At 42.6% G+C, this 26,465-nt stretch overlaps 1 protein-coding gene across 2 annotated transcripts in view; it reads right to left on the bottom strand.

Moving 5' to 3' along the window:
• MGAT5 (mannosyl (alpha-1,6-)-glycoprotein beta-1,6-N-acetyl-glucosaminyltransferase) overlaps positions 1-26,465 on the bottom strand; it is a 342,867-nt gene that overhangs the window by 264,457 nt on the left and 51,945 nt on the right. Inside the window, exon 2 of one of the 2 annotated variants that reach the window (XM_023515849.1) lies at positions 23,409-23,458. The gene's annotated coding sequence lies outside the window, so the exon portion shown is untranslated. Of the gene's footprint in view, positions 1-23,408; positions 23,459-26,465 lie in introns of those variants that run through there. The other variant, XM_012807954.2, reaches the window with a different exon arrangement.

Genomic DNA, 26,465 nt, shown 5'->3' with positions numbered 1-26,465 from the left:
ATTCACAAATGACTACTGAGATGACAGGGAGGACCACAGGAAATGCCTCATTACAAGCCTGCAGATCACCAGACCTCAGGTCTTCAGTAGTCAAGGACATCAAATGCAGAAGGCAGAAAGATGACCTGCCCCTCCACAAGCCAGCACCCTGTGTCATCCAGACACGGGGACGCTTACCAAGAAGTGTATTCCTGGGATCCAGAAAGACAGCTTATGCCCAGCCACAACTTACCAGATTCACAAAGAACATCACAGACGGTTTTAAAACCACATTTTCTGAAGACGCAAATTTGGAAATACTATCTTTGTGGCTTAATAAGAGGTCACAATAAAATTCCTAAGGCAGCTTAATTACCATGAGGCTAAAGTTGTTCCAAAGCAGTGGTTTTCAACCTGTGGGTCGTGACCCCTTTGGACTGTATTAAAGGGTTGCAGCATTAGGAAGGTTAAGAACCGCTGTTCTAAAGAGCCGCTGAGATTGATTACATGTTATTGCCTACTGGAAGCCCAGCCTGAGTCTGGATGAGAGCAACACCACCAAGACAAGATAGGAGCAACTCTTCCTGCAGCAGCTCTTCCCAGGCCACCATCTTGTATTTAGCTATCTCGCAATAAATCTCCCTATTGTAAAGAATCTGACTGGCCTCTGTCCCCAATTAGGAAGAGGGAGAGATCTAAATCCTTGGAGCTTCCTGAATAATAGGAATGTCTTTATTACTCATGAGACCCTTGGTCACATCTGAGTTTGCACTGAGAGATAAGATGACTCAGGATAGGGTCTGCTCACCAGAAAGACCAACCATAAGATTAGAGGATGAGGGCCCTGAGCCAGCCCAACTCAGAGGAAAGGAGATCTGGGAACTGCATCCCTGGTCATGTAGTTGCATTCAATCAGTCATGCCCATGTAATAAAACCCCAACAAAAATTCAGGACAAGCTCAGGGGAGCTTTCTGGTTGGTAAACACATTGATGTGCCAGGCAGGCGACAGACCATAATTCCACAGGGACAGGGGACAGGAGTTACACATTCAGGACTCTCCCAGATCTCACCCTGTGTCTCATCACTTGGCTGGTCTTGACTCATATCCTTAATAATGAAACTACAACTGGAAATATAGTTTCTTAAGTTCTGGAGTGATTCCAGTAAATTGTCAAACCTGAAAGGGTCTTGAGAAGCCTCTAGATTTGTAGTCAGTCAGTCAAAAGTGTGAATGGCCTGGAGACCCCATTTATGGCTAGCTTCGGGAATGGGAGCAGTCTTGTCGGAGATGATCCCCTGTAACTAATGAAATCTGCACCAACTCCGGGTGGTTACAACAATCTCACAGTAGACCTGTAAGTGTCAGAACACCCTGTCCCCCATTTTCAGTCAATTCAAGTTCTGTACACTAGTTCTGAGACAGAGCAAAGACCTCTTTTAAAGGCCTGCAGGGACCCCCAATCATGGAAATAAAGGAAAAATCTTGAGTACATTCAAGGGAAAGTCCAGGAACCTAGCTAGCCTTGCAAAGTAAGAGTGCAACCTGATAAGATGGTAACAACAGTCTCCCAAGCAAGCCAGACACACAAGGTGTTTTTGTTTCCTATAAAAACTAAAAGGCTCAGCACCTATAGCTCAAGCAGCTAGGATGCCAGCCACATACACCGGAGCTGGTGGGTTGGAATCCAGCCCGGCCTGCCAAACAATGACAACTACAACCAAAAAAAAAAAAAAAAAGCCGGGTGTTGTGGTGGGTGCCTGTAGTCCCAACTACTTGAAAGGCTCAGGCAAGAGAATCGCTTAAGCCCAAAAGTTGGAAGTTGCTGTGAGTTGTGACGCCACAGCACTCTACCCAGGGCAACAACTTGAGACTCTGTCTCAAAAATAAAAACAAAAACGAAAAGATAACATGTTAGATTAGGATCAAGATGGCAGCCGAGTAACAGCTTCCTTGCAACTGGGCACAGTGAGTCTGGGTACAGGAGACCTCAGGCATCTCTGACTGGTGGAACCTGCCCAGAAACATCCCTTTGGAGACACAGAGAGTCAGCAAGGGACTTTTGGACCCCATAAGGAGGACAAAAGCAGTGGAGATCCGGCAAGTGTGTGCATGTGCTCATTTGGTCCAATCCCACAGGTGGCTGTTAATTCAGCAGCAGTGAGATTGCAAACTGGAAAGGCCTTGCCTGTGAGCTGTTTGGGTTTTTGGGGGGACTTTGCACTCAGTTGAACTACCTTGGGAGAACTTGGGCAAGAGAGCAGAGGACTTTAAGTATTGTCTAGGGCCTCAGACTGAGCCGCTGAGCCAGACAGAGCCAAGCCACACAGAGCCATTGTAGGAGAATTGCCCCCTCCCCCGCAAGCTCCGCGCTTAGGGTCGAAGAGCAAGGATTGGGCGGGAGCGAGTAATCTAGTGACTGAGCAGCCTAGAGGCGGGGACTGAGACACCTTGCAGCCTTGGCCCTCGGGGGCATAGTGTGAGATCCAGTTGGGCACACTGGGTAAGTGGATAGCCACTTCAAGAGTGATCCCAACGACAAGTGCTTTCCCAGGAAAGCTTCTGCTTAGCCCAGGTTGGCAGTTTAAAGTGCCTTTTAAGTGGGCTGAGGTGAGATTTAGGCTCTCTACCCTGTGGGGTTTGAGAAATCAGCAGAGGCCCCCAGTCTCCATCTCTATAGCTGTATCAGCATTGTGATTATCATCTCATACCCCAGAAGATCATCTGTTGCCCAGACAATATTCAGCAAGATATATATACTGCTTTGGGTTTTTTTTTTTTTTTTTTTTTTTGGGGGGGGGTTGTTTTGTGTTGTTTGTTTGGTTTAAATTTCAACATTTTCTCTATAGATTTTTCTTTTCTTTCTTCATTTTTCTACTTTAAATATAATTTTCCATTGTTGCCTTTTTTTAACAATTAGAACTTCATTTCTGCTAGTGTTTCTACCCCTATTATTTGTTTTTTTGCCCAATTTTATCCCATAAAGTTTTCTGTTTGCTTCTTTTGGTTTGATTTATAGCATTTTGGTCTTTCCTCTCTACTTGGTGGAGTTGGGGGGTACTGTGTCCAAACGGGTTAGCAAAAAGCTGCTGACCTCAAAGGAACAACCCAACCCAGCACCCCCAGAGGTTGGGGGTTTTTAAGGTTGGGTCAAAGTACCCTACTGTACACCTATATTGCGCCTGTCTCCCTCTTTCTGTGCCTCTCTTCTTTTTGTTAATATTCCCTTTTACTCACCCCCTCGCCTTTCTCCTTTTTCTTTTCTTTTTCTTTCTTTTTTCTCTTCCTGCTCTTCAATCTTCTCATCCTTCTGGTACTGTACCAAAACGACTCATCAAAACCCCAGTCCAGAGGCATGACAACTTAAAGAGCAAGAGGAAGTGAGAGGAAAATTAGAAGAAGAAAGCAGATAAATCACTCATACGGAAGAACCAGCAGAAAAATCCTGGCAACATGAAAAACCAGTCCAGAGCAACCCCCTCAAGGGACCATGAGGTAGTTACTGTAGAGGATTTCACCTATAAAGAAATGTTAGAAATGACAGAAAGGGAATTTAGAATACAGATGATGAAAACAATGAAGAAAATGATGGAAACAATGAAGGAAAATACTGATAAAGTGGAAAATAACCAAAAGGAAATCCAAAAACAGAATCAAATAAGAGATGAATGATATGAAGAACATAAAAAGGATATAGCAGGGCTGAGGAACTGAAGCAATCAATTAAGGAACTTAAGATGCAATAGAAAGTATCAACAACAGATTAGACCATGCAGAAGAAAGAATCTCAAAAGTAGAAGACAAAGCTCTTGAATCGCAGATAACTTAAAGAGGCAGAAAAGAAGAGAGAGAAAGCACAACATTCACTGACGGTACTATGGTACTTTATGAAGCGTTCAAACATACAAGTTATAGGTATCCCAGAAGGGGAAGAAGAATGCCCCAGGGTAATGGAGGCCATACTAGAGAATATTATCAATGAAAATTTCCCAAATATCACCAAAGATTCTGACACATTCCTTTCAAAGAGATATTGGACCCCAGGTCGCCTCAACTCTACCGAGCTTCTCCAAGACACATTGTGATGAACTTGTCCAAAGAAAAGACAAAAGAAAAGATTCTTCAAGCTGCCAGGAGTAACCACCAGTCGACCTACAGGGGCAAATCCATTAGGGTGACTGCAGACTTCTCTAATGAAACTTTCCAAGACAGAAGACAATGGTCATCTACCTTTAATCTACTTAAACAGAAAAATTTCCAGCCCAGAATTCTATATCCTGCTAAACTAAGCTTTAAAATTGAAGGAGAAATCAAGTCATTTACTGATATACAAACATTGAGGAAATTCACCACAACAAGACCAGCTCTACAGGAAATACTTTAACCCATTCTACACACTGACCATCATAATGGATCAACAGCAAAGTAAGAACTCAGAAATTATAGGGTAAAACATAATTTCCACAATGATGCAAAAGATAAAACTAAGCAATGGACTCTCACAAAATAAGATGAATAGAACACTACAACACTTATTATCTCAATAAATGTCAATGGCTTGAATTCCCCACTGAAGAGGCATAGATTGGCTGACTGGATTAAAAAACACAAACCATCCATTTGCTGTCTACAGAAAAAACACACAGCTTCAAAAGAAAAATTAAAACTCAGAGTTAAGGGTTGGAAGACAATTTTTCAGCCAAACAGAATTCAGAAGAAAAGAGGAGTTGCAGTCTTATTTTCAGATACATGTGGATTTAAAGCAACTAAAGTAAAAAAAGACAAAGATGGTCACTTTATATTGGTCAAGGGAAAAATACAACAAGAAGACATTTCAATTCTAAATATTTATGCACCCAATTTAAATGCTCCCAGATTCTTGAAACAGACCTTACTCAGTCTGAGCAATATAATATCCTATAATACCATAACAGGGGACTTTAATAATCCTCTTACAGAGCTGGACAGATCCTCTACACAGAAATTAAACAAAGATATAAAGTACTGAAATGAGACCCTAGAGCATCTGTGCTTGATAGACGCCTATAGAGCACTCCATCCCAAAGATAAAGAATATACATTCTTCTCCTCACTCCATGGAACATTCTCCAAAATTAATCATATCCTAAGACACAAAACAAACCTCAACAGACTCAAAAGAATTGAAATTTTACCTTGTATCTTCTCAGACCACAAGGCACTAAAGGTGGAATTCAACTCCAACAAAAACATTCAACCCCACACAAAGGCATGGAAATTAAACAACCTTCTGTTGAATGACAGTTGGGTGCAGGAAGAAATAAAACAGGAAATCATTAACTTCCTTAAGCACAACAATGAAGATACAAGCTACCAAAACCTCTGGGATACTGCAAAAGCAGTTTTGAGAGGAAAATTTATCTCTTTAGATACCTACATTCAGAAAAACAGAAAGAGAGTGCATCAACAAACTCACAAGCCATCTGATGGAATTGGAAAATGAAGAGCAACCTAAGCTTAAACCCAGCAGAAGAAAAGAAATATCCAAAATTAAATCAGAGATCAATGAAATTGATAACAAAAGATTCATTCAGTAAATTCATGAAACAAGGAGTTTGTTTTTTTTTTAAAATAAATAAAATACATAAACCTTTGGCTAGACTAACTAGAAATAAAAAAGTAAAATCTCTAGTAACCTCAATCAGAAATGATAAGAGGGAAATAACAAGTGATGCCACAGAGATACAAGAGATCATCTCTGAATACTACCAGAGACTCCATGCTCTGAAATGCGACAATGTGAAGGAAATGGATCAATATTTGGAATTACACCCTCTCCCTAGACTTAGCCAGGAAGAAATAGAGCTCCTGAACAGGCCAATTTCAAGCATTGAGATTAAAGAAACAATAAAAAAGTCTCCCAACAAACAAATGCCCTGGTCCAGATGGCTTCACACCAGAATTCTATCAAGACTTCAAGGAAGAGCATATTCCCATACTCCAGAAATTATTCCAAAAAAAGTTGAAGAGGAAGGAATCTTCTCCCAACACCTTCTATGAAGAAAACATAACCCTGATACCAAAACCAGGAAAAGACCCAACTAAAAAGGAGAATTTCAGACCAATTTCACTCATGAATATAGATGCAAAAATTCTCAACAAAATATTAGCCAATAGATTACAGCTTATCATTAAAAAAAATCATACATCATAATCAAGTAGGTTTCATCCCAGGGACGCAAGGCTGATTTAACATATGCAGGTTATCCACCCTATCAACAGAAGTAAAACCAAATACTATATGATCCTCTCAATAGATGCAGAAAAAGCATTCAATAAAATCCAGCATCCTTTTCTAATTAGAACACTGAAGAATATAGGCATACGTGCACATTTCTGAAACTGATCTAAGCTATCTATAACAAACCCACAGCTAATATTTCTCTGAATGGAGTAAAACTGATAGCTTTTCCTCTCAGAACTGGAACCAGACAAGGTTGTCCTCTGTCACCATTACTATTCAACATAGTGCTGGAAGTTCTAGCCAATACAATTAGGCAAGACAAGGAAATAAAGGGCATCCAAATGGGAGCAGAGATTAAACTCTCCCCTTTTGCTGATGATATGATCTTATACCTGAAGAACCCCAAAGACTCAACCACAAGACTCCTGAAAGTCATCAAAAAATACAGTAATATCTCAGGATATAAAATCAATGTCCACAAGCCTTTGCATATGCCAATAATAGCCAAGATGAGAGGCTAAATAAGGACACAACTCCCTTCACCATAGCTTCAAAGAAAATGAAATACCTAGGAATATACCTAACAAAGGAGGTGAAGGACCTCTATAAAGAAAAGTATGAAACCCTAAGAAAGGAAATAGCAGAGGATATTAACAAATGGAAGAACATATCATGCTCATGGCTGGGAAGAATCAACATTGTTGAAATGTCTATACTTCCCAAAGCAATCTACCTATTCAATGCCATCTCTATTAAAATACCAACATCATACTTTCAAGATTTGGAAAAAAAATGATTCTGCATTTTGTATGGAACCAAAAAAACCCCGTATAGCTAAGGCAATTCTTAGTAAAAAAAACAAAGCCGGGGCATCAGCATACCAGGCTTTAGGCTGTACTACAAAGCCATAGTGGTCAAGACAGCATGGTACTGGCACAAAAATAGAGACATCGACATTTGGAATTGAATAGAAAACCAGGAAATGAAACTAACATCTTAAAACCACCTAATTTCGATAAACCAAACAAGAACATATCTTAGGGGAAAGAATTCTTATTCAATAAACGGTGTTGGGAGAACTGGATATCCACATGTAAAAGACTAAAACTGGACCCACACTTTTCCCCACTCACAAAAATTGATTCAAGATGGGTGAAGGACTTAAATTTAAGGCATGAAACAATAAAAATCCTCAAAGAAAGTATAGGAAAAACACTGGAAGATATTGGCCTGGGGAAAGACTTCATGAAGAAGACTGCTGTGGCAATTGCAACAACAACAAAAATAAACAAATGGGAGTTAATTAAACTGAAAAGCTTCTGTACAGCTAAGGAGACAACAACCAAAGCACATACACTACCTACACAATGGGAAAGGATATTTGCATATTTTGAATCAGGCAAAAGCTTGGTAACTAGGATCTATAGAGAACTCAAATTAATCCACATGAAAAAAGCCAACAATCCCATATATCAATGGGCAAGAGACATAAATAGAACCTTCACTAAAGAAGACAGACAAATGGCTAACATACATATGAAAAAAATGCTCACCATCCCTAATCATTAGAGAAATGCAAATCAAAACCACCCTGAGATACCATCTAACCCCAGTGAGAATGGCCCACATCACAAAATCTCAAAACTGCAGATGCTGGCATGGATGTGGAGAGAAGGGAACACTTAGACACTGCTGGTGGGACTGCAAACTAATACAACCTTTTTGGAAGGAAGTATGGAGAACCCTCAAAGAACTCAAGCTAGACCTCCCATTTGATCCTGCAATCCCATTACTGGGCATCTACCCAGAAGAAAAAAAATCCTTTTATCATAAGGACACTTGCACTAGACTATTCACTGCAGCTCAATTTACGATCTCCAAAATGTGGAATCGGCCTAAATGCCCACCAACCCAGGAATGGATTAACAAGCTGTGGTATATGTACACCATGGAATACTATTTAGCCATTTAAAAAAATGGAGACTTTACAGCCTTTGTATTAACATGGATGGAAATAGAACACATTATTCTTAGTAAAGCATCACAAGAATGGAGAAATAGGAATCCTATGTACTCAATTTTGATATAAGGACAATTAATGACAATTAGTGACATGGTGGTGGTAGGGGAAAGAGAGAGCAGAGAGAGGAAGGAGGAGGGAGGAGTGGGGAAGGGAATAGCAGAGAGAGGGAAGGAGGGGGTGGGGTCTCAGTGTGTACCACACCTTTTGGGGGCAAGACAATTGTAAGAGAGACTTTACCTAACAAATGCAATCAGTGAAACCTGGTTTCTTGTACCCTCAATGAATCCCCCACAATAAATTTTTTAAAAAGATAACATGTTATTATGCAGGGAGGAATTTAAAATTGCACATGAACTTTATGTCCGCCCTGTATGTCCTGAGTTTTCAGAAACCTCCATCACACCAGTCTGATGGAGGTCTGGAAAATGCAGACCAGTCACACAGACCGATCTCAGGTAAGAGAGGACTGAGGACTGAGCACTCTTCTTTATTCTAAGTTTCTTCCTAAGGGGCCTGGAGAGAACTGCATCTTCAGGTCAAATCTCCATGTGTAACCTCCATGGATTGGCTTATATTTTCTATATAACTTCTGTTTTCCTAAAACGTACCCCTACCTTTAAAAACCCTTGCTTATAAACCATCATGAGGTTCAGAACTTAAGCATAGCTGCCCATTCTACTTATGTGAAGGCGTGCAATAAAGCACATTTTTCTCCCACTGCAAATAGCAGCATCAGTGTCTGGCTTTACTGCACCAGGCAAGCAGACCTCAGTTTGGTTGGCTAACAGTTCAATATCCAGGTCCAAATGATACCACTTTGATCTGCTAAAATCTAGGATGTTAGTGACTAGAAATCTCCTGCTTAGCAGCTAAAATGTTTTGAGTAGTCTGCTGTCCTGGACATGGTTCCCAGACCTTCCACAGGTATTAACTTACCTAATTGTCAGAGTCACCTTATAGCAGAGTCTTTAAACCTTTTTTTTCATCTCACAGCACATTTGAACCTACAGTTAAACTTCCATGACACACTTAAATTAGGTTGATTAATAAACAACTAGAAATACTGTGCTTTAAACTTCTTACAAAAATAATTTATGATCTTTAAAACTTTTCATGGCACATCTAAGATCCTTTCACAGCACACCAGTGTGCCATGGCATACCAGTTTGGAAAAAAAAAAAAAAATCACTGCCTTATAGGGTTAAGTATTGTGATCATTCTCATTTTACAGAGAGTACTGAGGCAGAGAGTGGTCAAGGAGCTTGTCCCAGGGTCATGTGGGGAGGTGCTGGGACTCAGAAGCAGCTCCTCCATCCCAGAGGCTGCCCCTTAGCTGCAAGTCTAGAAGAGAAACTGCGAATGCTGTCTGCCCATGCCTGTCGAGGACCTGCAGCCGTCCCTCCTCCTCCTCCTCCTCCTCCTCCCCCTTCCTCTCATGGCAGAATTACCCAGCTCTGACTGCAGCTCTGGAAAACGAATTTTGCAAACACAGCAGGGGGGAAGGTTAACTATTTCCCTGGAAGTCTTTTCCAACAAAAACAAATTAACAGCTAGATGGTACTGGATGTAAATGAAACTGACAAATTTCAGCGTAGTAAAGAGGTTCAACGTCTTTTCACTGCCTCCTGAACCAGAGGCTGAGCGCCTTGCCATGGTTGACATAAATCTCCTCTCCCCAACTTTTTCCTTATTACTTAAACTCTAAAGTGCTAAATACTTTTTTACTTGTATTAAATTGATAACACAGTTTGATGTTTTCACTGTTTAGTGCAGCATTAAAAGCTCAGGCAGTCACAGTGGCAGTTTATCAAACAAAAGTTACATAGTAAGGACATCAGCAGGGTGACCTTCCATTTCATTCACTGAAACTATTTTGAGCCTCTACTGTGCACAGAGGCACAGTCTAGGCAAAGTCCCTGCCTGCCTGATGCCAGCAGGGGAGAAAGTCAAAAAGGAATGAGCAAACATATGGGCCTACGTGTACACGCACATGTGTACACGTGCACAACTTCAGGAACTGACAAGTGATACTAAAACAGAGCAAGCCAAGACTAGGGGAGTACAAAATGTGTGTGGCCATAGTGAAATAAGTCACAAGAAAGGGAGCAGGAGATAGTGAGGAGCCAGCGTTTTCTGAATAGCCACCTCCCTCTCCTCCCGAGTCCATGCCACCATCACCTTCTGCTGGACAACTGTCATGCTTTCCTAAATGAATCTTCCATTCTTGCTTCTTATAGCCAGTTCTCCACATAAGCCAAATGATCCTTATAAATTATAAATCAGCTCAGGTCACCTCCCTGCTCAAGAACTCTCAAATATATCCATCTCAGCCAAGAAAACACACAAGCTCCATGCCCTGCCTAGCGAGGCTGTTGGTATGTGGGGACTACTCACCCTTCATGCCAGCCCCTTGCTCCCTCCACTCCCTGCGCAGCCCTTGTTCCTGTCTTGGGGGCTCTCCACAGGGCATGTCCTCTTCTAGGAGCTCTTCGCCAATCTAAAATAGCTCCCAACGAGGCACTCTCTATCCCTCGCTCTAGTTGGCTTTTCTTCACAGCCTGTATGCTACTTAACATCTGACCTACCTATTTCTTCATGTCCTATCTTTATTCACCTCTGTTAACCTCAGTGCCTGGAACGGCATTGTGTACAAAGTAGATGTTCAATACATATACATCAAATGAAAGAATGAATGACTTTTATGATGTCATCACTGACTCGGTTACGCAGAGTCAACTTATTCGCAGGTCTGGGCATCTAAACAATCATGCCACCTGGCCAGGGACTTTCGGTTCAAATCCTGACACCTGTAAGCCCAGAAGGCCACATTGTCCATCTGAGCCAACTGCTCCAAGAAGCTGACCCTCTGATTCTGACCCTAAGAGAACAAGGATTGTAAGAAATCATTTGACAACCTAACATTTATGCAAAAATTCTATCACATTGCTCTTAGTTGATGAATTTCTCTAAATTTTAAAGGAAGTAGAGTTGCCCTCTCAAATCCTCTCTGCTGGTCAACAAGTGGACAGAATTTCTAAATAAGCAAGAGCGTCTTCAGTGTTCTTTGCTTGCATGGAATGTGTCCTATGGTCACTCAGTCTTCACACACCTCCTCTCTGCTCATCAGATGGGCAAATCTCCCTTGTCACTAGGACAGTGGAGTGTATCTCATTCAGAGTGACCATCACTGTACAAAAGGCCTACACATTCCAGGCTAAAAGTGTAACTGGACTGTAACTCAACCATCCACTTTGGTCTGCTCTACTTTCCCATTAGGGAGACAGTAAGGTTGAAGAATCGGTCTTCTGTCTCCCCCCCAAGCTGGGAAAAATGAGCCATGCTGTGTGAACCCCAGGCCTCACCCAGGTGCTCCTAGGCATAACCTAGGGGTCCTTAACCTCCTAAGGACAGCAGACCCCCAGGTAATCCTGCCTCATAGAATTCCTTCTTCCAAACCCAGAACAGTCTGACTACAGGGAAACGGCACCATGTCATGGACAGCAGTTTTTGCATCTTGGAGGAATATAAAACATACTACTTAGTCACATCTCTCCACTTTTACATAGGAACTGGTTTTTTTCCCTTGGTTATTCATTTTGCCACCTGCTGGCACTTACTGGCAGATAAGTGATTGTCAAAGATGGAGCAGGTTAAAGAAAGAAAGATTTAAAATTGGGAAAGCTTTATTCTGTCACATAATTTCATTTTCTGGAAACTGAAAAACATCACTATGATATGATTCTAGGGGCTGAGGACCCGAATCAGTTAAGCACTCATATCAAAATTACTGTAGAAATGAAACAAGATGTGTAACACACAGGGCTTTTGTTGGGCTGCACAGTAATCATGTAAAAATGGCAATTAGTTCCTTTAAAGGATGATAATTAACATTGCCTTTACATAACCCTTTTTTTTTAGATTTTCTTCTTTACGGATGTTTTCCTGCATCAGCAATCAGGGAAGTAATCAACAGCGATGTCAAGCATTTTCCCTGAGACATAAACACTTTCATCAACACCTTCACATACACATTCCCATTTGGAAGATGGGGGAGGAAAGGAGATGGGGGGTTGGAAAGGCATACTTCTTCCCCTGCAGCATTCTGGAATACTCTTGCTGCTGACTGCGGACTGCAGGATGAGGCCCTGCCCATAGACTCAAGACTGCAAAGAAAAGTCTCCTTTGCTTCTTAAGTGCTATTCCCAGGCCAACTTCCCAAAGAGATGCAGCCATTTGTGAGCATTTTGTCAGGCACTAAGTATATATGACAATGGATAGGGATGCTCTCTGCCTTTGAGGGAGGGACACATCAGTAGATGTGATAAAAGTAGTCATGAGATAAAAGTACAACTCATCTATTGGTTTGGACAAGTGATTGTTGAGGATTTATATGCCAGGCTCTGGGCTCGGTGCCTGTAGCTCAGCAGCTAGGGTGTCAGCCACATAAACCAGAGCTAGTGGGTTCAAACCCAGCCTGGGCCTGCCAAACAAAAATGACAACTACAACCAAAAAATATCTGGGCACTGTAGCGGGTGCCTATAGTCCCAGGTACTTGGGAGGCTGAGGCAAGAGAACCACTTAAACCCAGGAGTTTGAGGTTGCTGTGAGCTGTGACACCATCGCACTCTACCAAGGGTGACATAATGAAACTCTGTCTCAAAAAAATAAATATATATATACATTCATATGCATATACATATATATATGCATGCCAGGCTTGGTCTGGATGCTGGGCCCAAGGCAGTGTGCAAATACAACAGTGCCTAATATGCACAAGGTATTGCAAGAACAGAAATGTCTTTCATTGGATCCAAGAGGACGGAGGAAGGCTTCTGTGAAGAAGAAGGCATTCAAAACCCTGGAAGGATAAAAGATTGTGTAGAGGGCATCACCAATAGTGGTAAGAGCACATGCACCAATCAGGCACACCCAAGCCCACCTCTCCCTGTGGGCCCGGAATGTAAGTGAGGCAGGGAGCAGCCACAGTGAGCCTGGGGATATGAGACAGGGTGGGCAAGGGCTGGGAATGCCACAGCAGGACTGACCACTCTCCCAGAGTCAAAGTGACCTTGAAGGGTCCTGAAGCTCAGGAATGACATGATCCACTCCCCTTGCCAGATGCAATTCCCTCCTAACTTGATTTTTATTTTGCAGCCATTGCATCTCCATTAGAAGCTTGAAAATGCATTAAAAATAATTAGCAAATACAAATAAGCTTCAAAGAACAAGGCATTTAAGATTTTTCTGTTTTGATTAGAGAAGCACTGAAAAGGGGGGAGAAAAAAGGAAGAAACCTTATCACAGACCGAATATTTTTAAAAATTAAGTGAGCTAAAAAGCAGCTTCCTAGGGACAAACCTTCCTGACTTGGCAATTTTGCTGGAACTGTTCGTTTCCATCTCTGCTGGGACCAACAGAAGCTGCATGGTAAACGTTTTCCGCATTCCCTGTGGCCTGCTGCCCACATAACACCTCCGTGGCAGCCCCATAAAGATACAAAGTTGGCCACTGAGGCTCACGGTGAACAAGCCAGCTTCTGACAGATCCAGAGACAAGTGGAAACACATATCCTCACCACTGATGATGGCTGCAGAAAAGGCTACTTTTTAAAAAAGTTTTAGTTAATTGAATAAGACAACATTCTTAAGGGCATTCAAACTGAGTACTTAATTTCTCCATCATGTGAAGGGCAATTTCAGATCCTGCTGGCCCAGACTTCAACTGTTCATCCATTCAGGGTCTATAAATGAGACTATTATAGACAAGACTTCTCAGAAAATGGTATTCTGAATACACTGATGCAATAAGATTACAATGCCATGCTGCAGTTTCCAATCCAAAACCAATAGTGAGTGAGTGCATCCAGTTTATTGATTAAACCTTAAAGTTAGACTAGCTTCCGATGAACTAGACAGCTTCAATACAAATGCAAACAAATTTAATTTCTATACAATTATCTGCCTTCCAAATAAAGTTATAAAGCCCACTAAGTGATACTGTAATTAGGTTGACTGTTTTCTTCATTGTGGAAGCAAGCATATTAAACTATTCTATCTCAAACACCAGTGTTGCTATTAGTGAACCCATGCACGAAACAAGGAGTGTTTGTTAATCACTGAAAGTTGTCAAGATGTTTAATTGCCACATTTTGGAATAGTTCAAATGTCTCCAGTTAAAACCCAAACTAAGAGATGGGCTAAAAAGTAGTTTTACCCTTCTGCTATGTGTAACTGCACTTAGGTAACAAAAAAAAAAAAAGGCAAAACTGATCTGTGCTATTAGAAGGGAGGGTAGTGGTTAAGTAAGTGTGGCTGGTGGGGTGGGAGGCAGTGATAGTGGCCAGAGAAGGCACAAAGGGGGGGCATGTAGGGACTGTACAGGTTTTGTGCTTATCTTTTTTTTGGAGACAGAGCCTCAAGCTGTCGCCCTGCGTAGAGTGCCATGCACAGCAACCTCCAACTCCTGGGCTCAAGCCAGTCTCCTGCCTTTGCCTCCCAAGTAGCTGGGACTACAGGCGCCCGCCACAATGCCTGGCTATTTTTTGGTTGCAGCCATCATTGTTGTTTGGCGGGCCCGGGCTGGGGATTCGAACCTGCCACCTTAGGTGTATGTGGCTGGCGCCTTAGCCGCTTGAGCCACAGGCTCCGAGCCTGTGCTTATCTTGTTTCTCCATCTAACACAGGTGTGTTTGCTGGTGACAGCTCATCAAGCTGTAAACTAGACGTGTGCACTGCTCTTTATGTATCAATACGTCTTAAAATACTGAGAGTGGAAGACAAAGCACAATCCACTCTCACAAACACCACAAGCTGTCACAAGTTCAGATCTGTGTGGCATTTGATAGAGAAACAGTATCATGTAGGCAGAAACCAGACCAATAGGAATAATTTTATTCTCTCTCATCACCTTTTCTTAAGATCTCAGCTACTCACTGATGAACCTACCAGAGGTGACACCAAAACAGATCACTGTGTTACATCCCCTCCTCGATACACAATTATTTCTGGCCATAATGAATATATTCTTGAGTCATCCTTTAATTTTAAAAGGAATATTTAAAAGAATTTCCATTATAAAGTTATCTCAAATTCGGTAAAATATTTCTTCCTTGTATTTTCAAAGTGTATTACGTGTACTTAACTTTCATGCTGAATACTCACTTGTTTCAAATATAAATGACACAAAAACTCCCAATGGTCACATGACAGAACTGATGAAAACTCAAGTTCTGTTTATCTTAAACTGAGCTATCATTGTTACAAATCTCTACTTAAACACAGGAGACAGCCTGCTTCTACAGGAAGGTCTAGTTCTGAACTGCTAGGAATTTACTCTTCAAGCAAAGCGTGGAGCTGAGTGCACAGGACCAATTATGAAACCAAATATTCTCTGCATTAACTTCCATATGGAATATGATGATTATTAAATGGTTAGAACAGTGTACTGGGCTGGGCACAGTGACTCATACCTGTAATCCAAGAACTTAGGGAGGCCAAGGCAAGAGAATCACTTGAGGCCAGGAGTTCAAGACCAGCCTTAGCAAATTTTGAAAATGCACCAATGTGAAATGTGTGGGAATATGTTGCACGTGTATAGTATAAACATATACATGTAATTAATGATAGCAGCAATGACTTAGAACTTAGACCAAAATATTTTTTATGAAGTATTTTATCACCAGCTTTGTTTAGAATTGCTCCCACACTGTGATAACAAAAAAACAGCAGGGCCAAGATCAGTTTGATTATTTCTAGTCTCAATAGACTGTCCCACCCTCAGGAGGCAGCTGCTGCACAACCAGAGGCCAAGAACCACACCACACCAACAAAATAGCTCCTGGAGACACAAAACAAACCTCAAGTTCTGGCACAAAAGCTTGTGTGTTGGACACAAAGACAGCCCTTGCAGTGCATACGAGGGTGGAGTAAGGTTCTGACTCAGCACTATTGACTCTCTGGGCTGTAGTTCCTGGCTGTGGGAGGTGACCTGTACATGGTAGGATGCTTAGCACCCACCTGGCCTCCACCCACTGGAGGCCAATAACAGGCTCCTAGAACCACCACCAATGCAGCCAGTGCCCCCAGGGAGCAAAATCATGCCCAGCTGAGAATCACTGTTAGAACATCTTTGGAAAAACACACCAGAAATCAGGTACACTGACTTGGGTTTTCACATTCAGCCCTTGAATTCTTAACATGTATATATATTTCTCATTCAAAAAAAAATACATTTAAATACACAAAGGAAACTAGAGAAAGAAACAAGGAAAGAATGTTTAGGTAACAGAATGAATCACTGGGAATGGGCCTGCAGCGCTCTCAAATTATCTTTGCTTTTTTCCTTTCAAAAACGTCCCTAATGAACAGAAAGAAAAAAAATTAACATCTTTCCAAAAAGGTCATTCCACTCCATGAAAGATTTTCTACAAACACAGAAAAGTACATTTAAAATATATATACGTCTATGTGTCTCCTGTTTTACATACAACTCCAACTTTGTTATGGTAACAGGTCAGACTGAAGCAGAATGGAAGCAGCAGACCTGGCAGGGGAAGCAGGGCAGTAACCAGACGGAAGACCCTCCTTTATAACATGAGAGCTGCAGCAAGAAGGCAGGGCAGTTGCCTTATACAACCTCAGCTGTGAACGCGGACATCAGGCAACTCAAATACCGCTCCTGTGCATGTCTGTGAATGACCAGGAAAGTGCTATGTTGATTTGGGGGGTCACACGTAACTTTTAGCAAGCAGGCAAATTTGCAAATACAGAAACCTGCATATAATGAATATGGACTAGACCTCCCTTCACAGAGTACCTCTGATAAACCAAGGAATTAATAAGGATAAAGCACATAGTGAAAATTCAACGCATACTAGTTATTATTTTGGGGGGGGGATCAGATGTATAAACAAGATACCATATAAAGAGTGGCAGGAATATGAAGGACACGGGTAGAAACATGGCACAGGAAAAGGACTCAAGAATCCAAGTTCTTTTCCTAAAGCAATCTCCTACTCTACTTATCTTCCTCTGCACCGAGAGGTTACACACCCAGTGCCAGCCATCTACCTGGGAGCTCTCCAACCCATTCTCTGCGCACCTGTCCTTTGGCAGAGTATCACAGGAAATGGCACTTCCCAAGCTCCCTTGCCATCTAGCTTGCAGCCCTGCTGGCTGGGAGGTACATTGTGGGAAGGAAAGGGAAGGCTTCCCCCACTGCCCAGACTGTGGGGGGGATCTCCAGGGATGGCGCTTTCTCCAGAGGTTCCCACCTGCCTTTTCTGGTACCACTGTCAACACCGGCCCCCAATCCTAGGGGTGGCCATCCTCCTGAGATTAAGAATATCTAGGTTGCTACAACAGACCCTAGAAACTCCCATCTTCCAACATCTAAATACCCAATTTTTGTGTGCTAGCGTTTCTAACAGAAATGCCTCGTCCGGGCTTTGTGACTGGCACCCTGCTAAAACCCGGCTCTGGAAGGAGCATCGCCCTAAACTCTTCCGCCACTCACCCCCACTGTGCATCCCAGAATCTCACCTTTCATATCCCGTCACCTGGCTTCTCTGAAATGAGAGCAAATAAAGGTCTGGCTTCATTTTTAATTCACTACTACAGGAAGAGAAAAGCCTATTTAGGAAAATATTACAGCAATTTTAGCTTTTTAATCAAGTCACGTCGCCTCTGCCACCTTTCAACATGGGCTACTGGTTACCTGCACGTGGATGCAGCCACTGTTTCCGTCTACTTAAGTGCTGTTTATCTTTCAAAGCCCTCCACTGGTAAATACCTGGATTTTTTATTTAATCCAAATGCAGCCTCTGGCACATCGCCAGCTCACTCACAGTCCGCATCAGCCATCCCAGGCTGCTGCCAGCCGCCTGAGTAAGCACTGCCCATCAATCTTGAGGCAGCCTCATTCTCCTCTTTCCATTGTCTCTACCTGAGTGCACGAAAATGTCCTGCCTGAGCAGAATCAAGCTCCAGCGTAACAGATCAATAAATGACTTCATTTAGACAAAAGAATATAATAGTAAGCTCCTCATCCATGAATCAGAAGAGAATGAGAAAGAGCAAATGAGGGGACGCCAGCTACTCAGAAAAATCCACACTCTTGTCTTCTCCCTGGGCCCATCGCTAGACGACACTTTTCAGCCAGGGGTGACCAGGTGACTAGGTTCTAGGCCACAGAATGGAAATAGACAGGAACACTAACCGTTGCCAGGCCCCAGACATAAAAACCTCCATTCTGGCTTCTCCATTTGTACTCCCGAATCTCATGTGCTGGAATGACAATTATTGAAGGGTGACCCTGGAAGGCCTGTGTTCAGAGAGTCCGGGCCTATGTAGCCTGGGTCACCAAATGACCTCTTTAAAGCAGTCATTCTCCCACGCCCCACAGAGGTGTTCACCAGCCGGCAACTATGAAGAAAAAAGGTGACACTACAGATCTCTCTCATACACTCAGGTCCGTTTGTTACAGGTCACTAATGCAGTATACGTGCCTTTCAAAGGAGCAGTCAAGGGGGCCAGGAGAAAATCCCTGTCCCTTCCAGAAGGAACCCTGAGACAAACCCACTTGGGCAAGCGGCTTGGAAATAAGGGGCTGATCCTGGTCACCATGGTCAACATGTTGTGTTGGGAGGATGGTGACAAGCTACTGAACCACCACTTTCATTCTGTAGCCTTAAAACCAAGACTCAGAAGTCAGAGCAGCCCCCCCCCACACATGGGCAGACACAGAGCTAAGATACACATCTCCAGGGTCAGGGTCACTCAAACGGGAGTCAGTGGAGTGGTGTCAGCCCACCAAGTGTCTGTCCTGGTCTGTAAAGGGATTAATACCAAAATTGAGGGTAAGTGTTCTAGAAACATCTATAGTGATTTTCTAGAGTAATATAGCTTTGGATCTAAAAATAAAATTGGCGTCTTATATCATGGGCTTCATTTTTATTTCATTTTTCCCGCCATTTATTGTACAAGTCCATGATGGTTTAGAATTTTTAATAACTGTTCTGTTTTTCTAGATACCAGAGTCTCAAACCTCTTCAGCTGAATTCCCAAAGCCTCCATGTCCCCTTCCCAGTCTTTTGTGCCTCCTCCCAACCCCTCAGGCTCAGCAAGTCCCTTCATCCTTCCTCTCAAGGAGGCCCCTCTCAGAAAGTGGATGGCCTTAAACTCTCCCCACCCTGCCAACATGCTAGCTGTAGGCACTGGTTCCTGAATACCACTCTAAGACTCCAGCCAAAACGAAGGGTTAAGTGAACAATTATTCATCACATAACAACACCGCTGGGAGCTAAAACAGCACAGGGCTCTGCTCCAGAAAGTGGCCAGTTAGAAGAAGGAATGGACTAAAACCCTGCTGATGAGGCTTGCCCACGAATCTGAACCTCAGGAGGCATCTCTGCTGCTAGGTGAACAGCACCTCTGTCCATCCTGCTAAACCTGAAAGGCAAAGTAAAGGGCCCTGCCTCTCTCTTCCAAGGAGGCCGACACACATGGAGAAATCCCATACCTGCTTAGGGGAAGAATGATAGGTTATTTACAAAGTGAGTCATCTATGTGGCATCAAAGTATGATGAAGTATTATGGGAAGGGAACAGGATGTGGAGACAGCATTAGCTCTGCCAAGCAGGACCAAATAAATTACCCTTTACAGGGAAGAGCTGAACTAGCTGGTGTGCATGCGTGCACACACACACACACACACACACACACACCCTCTCCTTGAAACTGAATTAAGCAGGAGAAACAGATGGCAAGAACATGACAGAATGAATAAAGGAAACAGTAAGGGGACAGCCAGATAGTGCCAACGTTCCTCAGCACTCAGGTACGTGGGGCTTCCATGCAGGTCTGGGTTTCAAGCAGATGACATTTTATAGAATTCCCAGGAACAAAAGGATAGTAACATAAGCAAAAGCAAGGACCTTTCAAAGTCACTAGATACACGTGATCAGGAAGACTAGAAAGGCAGCAAAGACAGGTACTGAGTGTCCTATAAGTCTCATCTGGATATCCGAAATATAGGTATATTTAAGGATTTTAAAAAATTTTTTTTGCAAGCAAAGCTAAAGAATAAATGTGTGATGCCATTTTGAAACCTCCTGCTGGGAGCCAGGACTCTGATGAGACGTAGTCAGCGCAGGTGTTCCTAGGGGTGAACGGCTCTGCTGCTGCACACCTGGCCCGGTGAGGCACCTTGCTCTTGGGCCAAGAGAGCAGCAGGGTTTAGCTCACCATGCCTCTCTGTCAACGGGAAGTGGCTACATAGAAAGCGATCCTAACGGCCTCTGTGGCACTTCACAAGCTCTGAGAATGACCAAGATGGGCTACTGCTGTGTGCCACAGGCCAACGGCCAGGCAGAGGTGACAGACGTTCCTGAGCTGACAGTCTTGCCAGAGCCTGTGGCCACTATCTAGCTGCCTCAAGAAGCCTTCTCCTGCCTGGCTTCTGGCAAGCCATGCACACACCACACAGCCCAGACCAGGCACTGGCAGCTCACAGAAGGTGGCCAGTGCCCTGGAAAAAGTAAATCTGAGCATAGGCAATGAAGGTTTTTTTTTGTTTGTTTGTTTTTTGAGATAGTCTCACTTTGTCACCCTTGGTAGAGTGTCATGGCATCATAACTCACAGCAACCTCAAACTCTTGAGCTAAAGTGACCTTCTTGCTTCAGCCTCCCAAGTACAGGCACCTGCCACAATGCTTGGCTAGTTTTTCTATTTTTAGTAGAGACGGAATCTCACTTTTGCTCAGGCTGGTCTAGAACTCCTGAGCTCCAATGATGCATCTGCCTTGGCTGCCCAGAGTGCTAGGATCACAGGTGTGAGCCACAGCACCTGACTGGAAGGTATTTGATTTTAACCACATCCTGAGACCTGCTGGTTAAGTCCCCATTTCTTGTCCCAAATTATTCACCTTTGATGCCAACAGGAAAACTTCAAATCCAGATTATGGGATTCAAACTTAATGATTAATGTATTTCAATGTCAGCACTACCCAAATAAAAGTAAAATGGAACAAAACCTCTTCCAGCTAAAAATAAGACTGCTTGACACGTGTTCCTCCCAGGCTGACACATGCCGGCCACTGGAAGCATGAAGAAGAAAAAGCCAGTCTTAGCCCTCAAGAAGTGTCCAGGCCCACAGTAACTAAGATGCATTCCAATTCCTTTGCCCTTTCCTTCACTATTTTTGCACCAGGAACATAGCATCATTCTCTTCCAATCATGTCTCAAGAAATAAAGTCTAGAAACTGATTCTCTGAGAAATCAGTGCATAAACAACCAGGTACCAGGTCTGCCAACCCATCCATCTGAGAAAGATTTTCCAACATTCCTTTCCCAAGGACGTCCTCTCTTATCACAGGCTACATAGCTACCAGAACTGACTCATTTGGTCTTAGAAGCTAATATCTTTCCCGTTCTAAACTGACTCATATGGTCACAGCTTCTTCCTACCAAAATCAGAGGAGATGATTTTATAACATGGGCCAGGAGCAGGGTGGTACTACTTCACTGCCTTTAGGAAGTCTTAACTGTCCATTCAGGAGGATGGCCAAAGCATGCAGAGGCCACGCGATTTATATGCTAAAGGCATGCAATTAAAGAATCATAAGAAATGTAAAGTCATCTGGGGTATGGCTTTCAAGTTATAAATGTCAGTGACAGTGAAGTCTGCTGTTTTGGGAGCTCCTCCAACAGCAGGTTGACAACAGCCCGACCCAGCAGCTCTGGAGGAGGCTGACAGACAGCTGCTCTTTCGGTAGTTACTCCCAGAAGTGCCAAGAGGTTTCTCCAAAGGCAGCTAGGTATATGGCATGCTGGAAGGAGAAAGTGACAACATATTTGGTGGCAGAGAGACACAGCCCAGGAGTCCCACACGACGCCAGCACGTCTGTCTGCTCCATAAAGGCTGTCAAACCCACACGGTGCAGAGTTGACAACAGGAGGGAGGTGCAGATGCTGCCATAAGAATCACAGCACAGTAAATGCAGAAAGATGCTCATCTTTCCACTGGACCCAGTTCCAGTCCCCGCAGCCTGGCAACCCTTGGGGAGCGGTGACCAGACTCCCCTATCTATTGGCACCAGTTTCAGTGAAAACAGACCCTTGAAGACAGACTATTCAGTTGTCTAGTCCCTGAAATGAAGTCACATTCCCATTACCCAGGGTGTAGGGGTGTGTATAGGCAGGGAAGGACAGATTAAATATGCTCGGTATACTTTAGACAAAGTCCCATATCTTTAGACATTCAAAATCCCTTTGAGGTTGCAAAGGACACACACATCCTGTTTCTCTGTTTTCTCCGAGCAGGACACATTCTCAAGGTGACGGCTAGGGAACAGACTCGTGAAGTCACATGATTTTCCAGCTCTAGCATTTATGCTTTTATTCCCGTTTAAGACAATCTATCTGCTTATGAGTTGTTAGAATGTTTTTTCCTGTGATGGTGTTAGAGGCGATATATGTTCAAAGACCCACATGAATTTTAAGAAAAAAAAAATTAAGGAAGTTTCATGATTTATTTTTTTGACCCTGTAACTTTGATATCCAAATCCTATCAGCCTGTGAAATCCAAACACTCTGCTCCAAAGTGAACGTGTGATTTACCAAGGTAACTCTCAGGTGTAGCCTAAGCAGTGGTTTCAAGTGCTATACACAATTCAGGCTGTTAAAATAAGGAAGTACTTAGCAAATTGCTTCCACCATAAAATATAGTCATAATTGGGGACAAAAATGTATTCCTTGATTACATTCACATCATGACTCTCTGTGTCAGGCCTGGGTTGGGCTGGTCTGAAGGGCCAGCCCTTCTATGGAAGAGTAAGTGGCCATGGAGAAGCTCAACAAATTTATACAAATTTATATATATTCTGAATGAAGTAATAGCCTTCTGCTTCAGCCAATTCACTGATTTTATAGAGATAAAATATTCTTGTTCAATTACCCTGAAAGATCAATTCCACCACACAGACAGAAATACCAGGATTACAGGTGATATTCATAGAGCCACCTTCTGGCCCGACAGGACAAGCAAGAGTGTTTATATTTTGATAGTTGAAATGACAACATTTCATTAAAGGACTTGGTCCTTTCTGCCCCAGGGGCAAATATCCTGCCTGGGCACGATGCTCATATGCTTAGCTAGAATGAATACTTGCTTACTATGGTACTTACGTGGCCTAAGGGAGCCTCCGCCAATGTCCACTTTAGGATAGGAATCACTCCTGAAACACAAGGACAAGGACATTTTTAAGTTCCTCCTCTTTAAGGACTTGATCCATCACTGCATACAGATAGGCTGACAAAGAGCTTGTACGAACCTTGTTTCTCCCATTTTGGAACCCACTTGCCTTTTAAGATAGTCTCCCAAAAAAAGATAAGCTAAAAATAATTAAGTGGGAGGCCCTATCACTTCAACACCTAGGGGCATTTGTCTAAAAAATATTATCTCCCTTGTTAGGATTCAATCCATTTATTATTAGTTCAGGAAGAAGGCAGCTACACTTGGCAACAAGGGAACACTTGCACAAAACTACTCTTTGTTCCAAATCTCAACAGGCATTAAACCAAAGCTTTTTACCAATCCTAATGCTCTCCAGACTGGCCCACATTAATACATGCACAGTGCCCCAAGTATAGGTGTATACACAATTTTAAAAATAGATAGTTCTATTTTAAAAAACTAAGGAGTTCATGGGAGAAGATCAAAACAATCAAATTATAAGCCTGTTCATTCAAATATAGCAGATTACTTATAGCTGCTTCCCCTTGAATAAAACCAAAAGTAGCAGCAAAATGCATTTTAGAAATAGATCTACTTAGAAATATATCTTCTGATGTGGCTATTATTTTCCCTGTACAATACTCCAACAGAAGGAACAGGAGGAAAACACGACAATACATACAGTATGTTTCTGACATTCACGCAACGCATCAGCAGAGACTTATAAATCTGAAAAGGACCTCAATTAGGAAGGGAGGACAGATCCACCTTCACAGTGACTACCTGGAAAGTCTTCTAAGACTCAGTCTTAGGACTTCAAGGAAGAACATACCGGACAATTTTCTTCTCAAAGATTTCTCAAAGAATTGTTATTTTTAATCCAAATGATGCCAATTCCCTCCTTATATGGTCTGCAGCATAAAACTACATGAACAGTACTAACATTTTTGTCTGTGTCAACCAGATCTGAGGTTTGTTAAGAGGTTTGTGCACTAGGGCAGCTTGGGAGAGCAGATTCAACCTACAATCATTCCAAATCCTCTGTCCCCATGGAACAGCCTGGGTTCAATGAATGTTTACTCAAAAATGGAAGACTGAAACTGAATCAAGGCCTGTGACTCTTCGTATACTAGTTTCTGTCTAAGATAGCTGAGGTGAAGGAATGGGGTTTGAAATCCATTTTTAGAAAACAACCCTTAACATTGGTCATTATCAGAACACTTCATTCCTGAATAGCGGTGTAGGCTAACAGAATGAATACCCAGGTCCCTCAGGCCTAAATACCACCGGCCTGCTTCCAACACTTGTACTCTTTATATTTCTATAAGCATCTCATTTGGTGCATTATATGGCAATTTTCCTTGTGAATACTAGGATCAAGTCCATGGGCAGTACATGACTTATGAATCATACTCATGATAAAACTGTAAAATTCAAAAAAGTATTCATAATGTAAAGTAGTAGTAGTATTCCTTCACCAATGCTTTCAAGCTGGTTTTGTTTTTTGCTTTAACTATAGCTACAAAGTTAAGAACTCAATCATGTTTTTATCTTAAGAATCAGACACGCTACTTTGAGTCACAAGAAAACACAGACTGGGTCACCCTTGGCTCTGTTCATTTGCAAAATTCTTGGTCACCAAGAACTCAAAATGCCATTTACTGCTATCCTCAACAAAGCTTTGGTGTTCGACTTATCTTACATATCATTCCCTGCAGAGTCAACCACATGACATTAATGAAAATTTATAGCCATTTCTAGCTGTGTCTATAGATAAAATATTGAAAGAGGGTCTTTCCCCTTCCTAATTTTCAAAGCATCCTTACATCAAGATGTGACCCACAAGTATGTTCTCTGGGGATTAACTGGCTCCCTCAACTTCATTTAGGCTTATGCTTTGATTTACCACCCTTCTTTAAATGACACCTAAACTGTGAGAGCATTTGTAGATCAGATCATGAGAGTACAATTCTATCTTGCAAGAGGAATAAGGCAGCAATCACAGGGGGTGGTGACAGTGTAGCCAAGAAAAACTGGAGTCCCATTTTCAAACAACATTTACCCTTTTCATTTTACATGTCATGTGAAAAACACGGCAATTGCCCAACCAAAAACGGCCTACTTGATGAAGCCTGTGCTATGCCACCGCACCCTGTTAGAAATCTGCGTTTGTTTCTCCCTCCCTGGAATCCAAAGCCTGTCCAAAGGGGAGCCATGATGACCAGATGCACGAGAGAGTCCACCCCGTGCAGTACCCACTGGGAACCTGATGACACAGGATGGTGGATTCCAGACCTGCCAGTCTCATACCTCCCCACCCCTTTACGTGCATCAGCACCAGAGCCTGTTAGGTTAATCTCTCAGTTTATACACTCAAAGGTCTTTTTCTCTTATTCCCTATGGACAGCATTTTTCCCAGTAGTGAAATCTCAGAATCCTGAATGCCAAAAAACCATCAAGGATTTCCCTCTCCTTTTCTAGCCTAAGGCAAAGGTAGGTGAGAACACCAAGGCTGCCCTATACATTTATTCCTATACATGTGTCAAAGGTTCGGCCTAAAATACCTTCATACCTAGGAAGATTTCAAATAAGACTGACTGATATGCACTAGAAGCAAATAATGGCCAAGTTTATAAACTTTAAATCATTCCATCTTCCTTATTAAGCATCACCTAACTCAGCAGACCCCGCCCCCATAATTACAGCACTGGTTTCACATGGCTTTCTACTACATTGGCTAGAGCAGCTGAATTCACATATTGTGACATTTTGCCTGGTTACCTAGATCTAGAGTGGTCTTTGATATCAAAACATACACACCAATAACCTGAAATAGGTTTGGTTTCATTATACTTCACAACTTTCCAGCATTTCCATTTCATTGAGGCCTTGTCAATCTCCATGGAAAGTTTCCTAAAATATATAGATTCTAGGCTCGGCGCCTATAGCTCAACCGGCTAAGGCACCAGCCACGTACACCTAAGGTGGCGGGTTTGAATCCCCAGCCC

The sequence above is a fragment of the Otolemur garnettii genome, unplaced genomic scaffold (genome assembly GCF_000181295.1).
Source record: "Otolemur garnettii isolate 467f Iridium unplaced genomic scaffold, OtoGar3 scaffold00080, whole genome shotgun sequence".
NCBI classification, from domain to species: Eukaryota; Metazoa; Chordata; class Mammalia; order Primates; family Galagidae; genus Otolemur; species Otolemur garnettii.
This window is presented reverse-complemented; position numbering and strand designations above follow the sequence as displayed.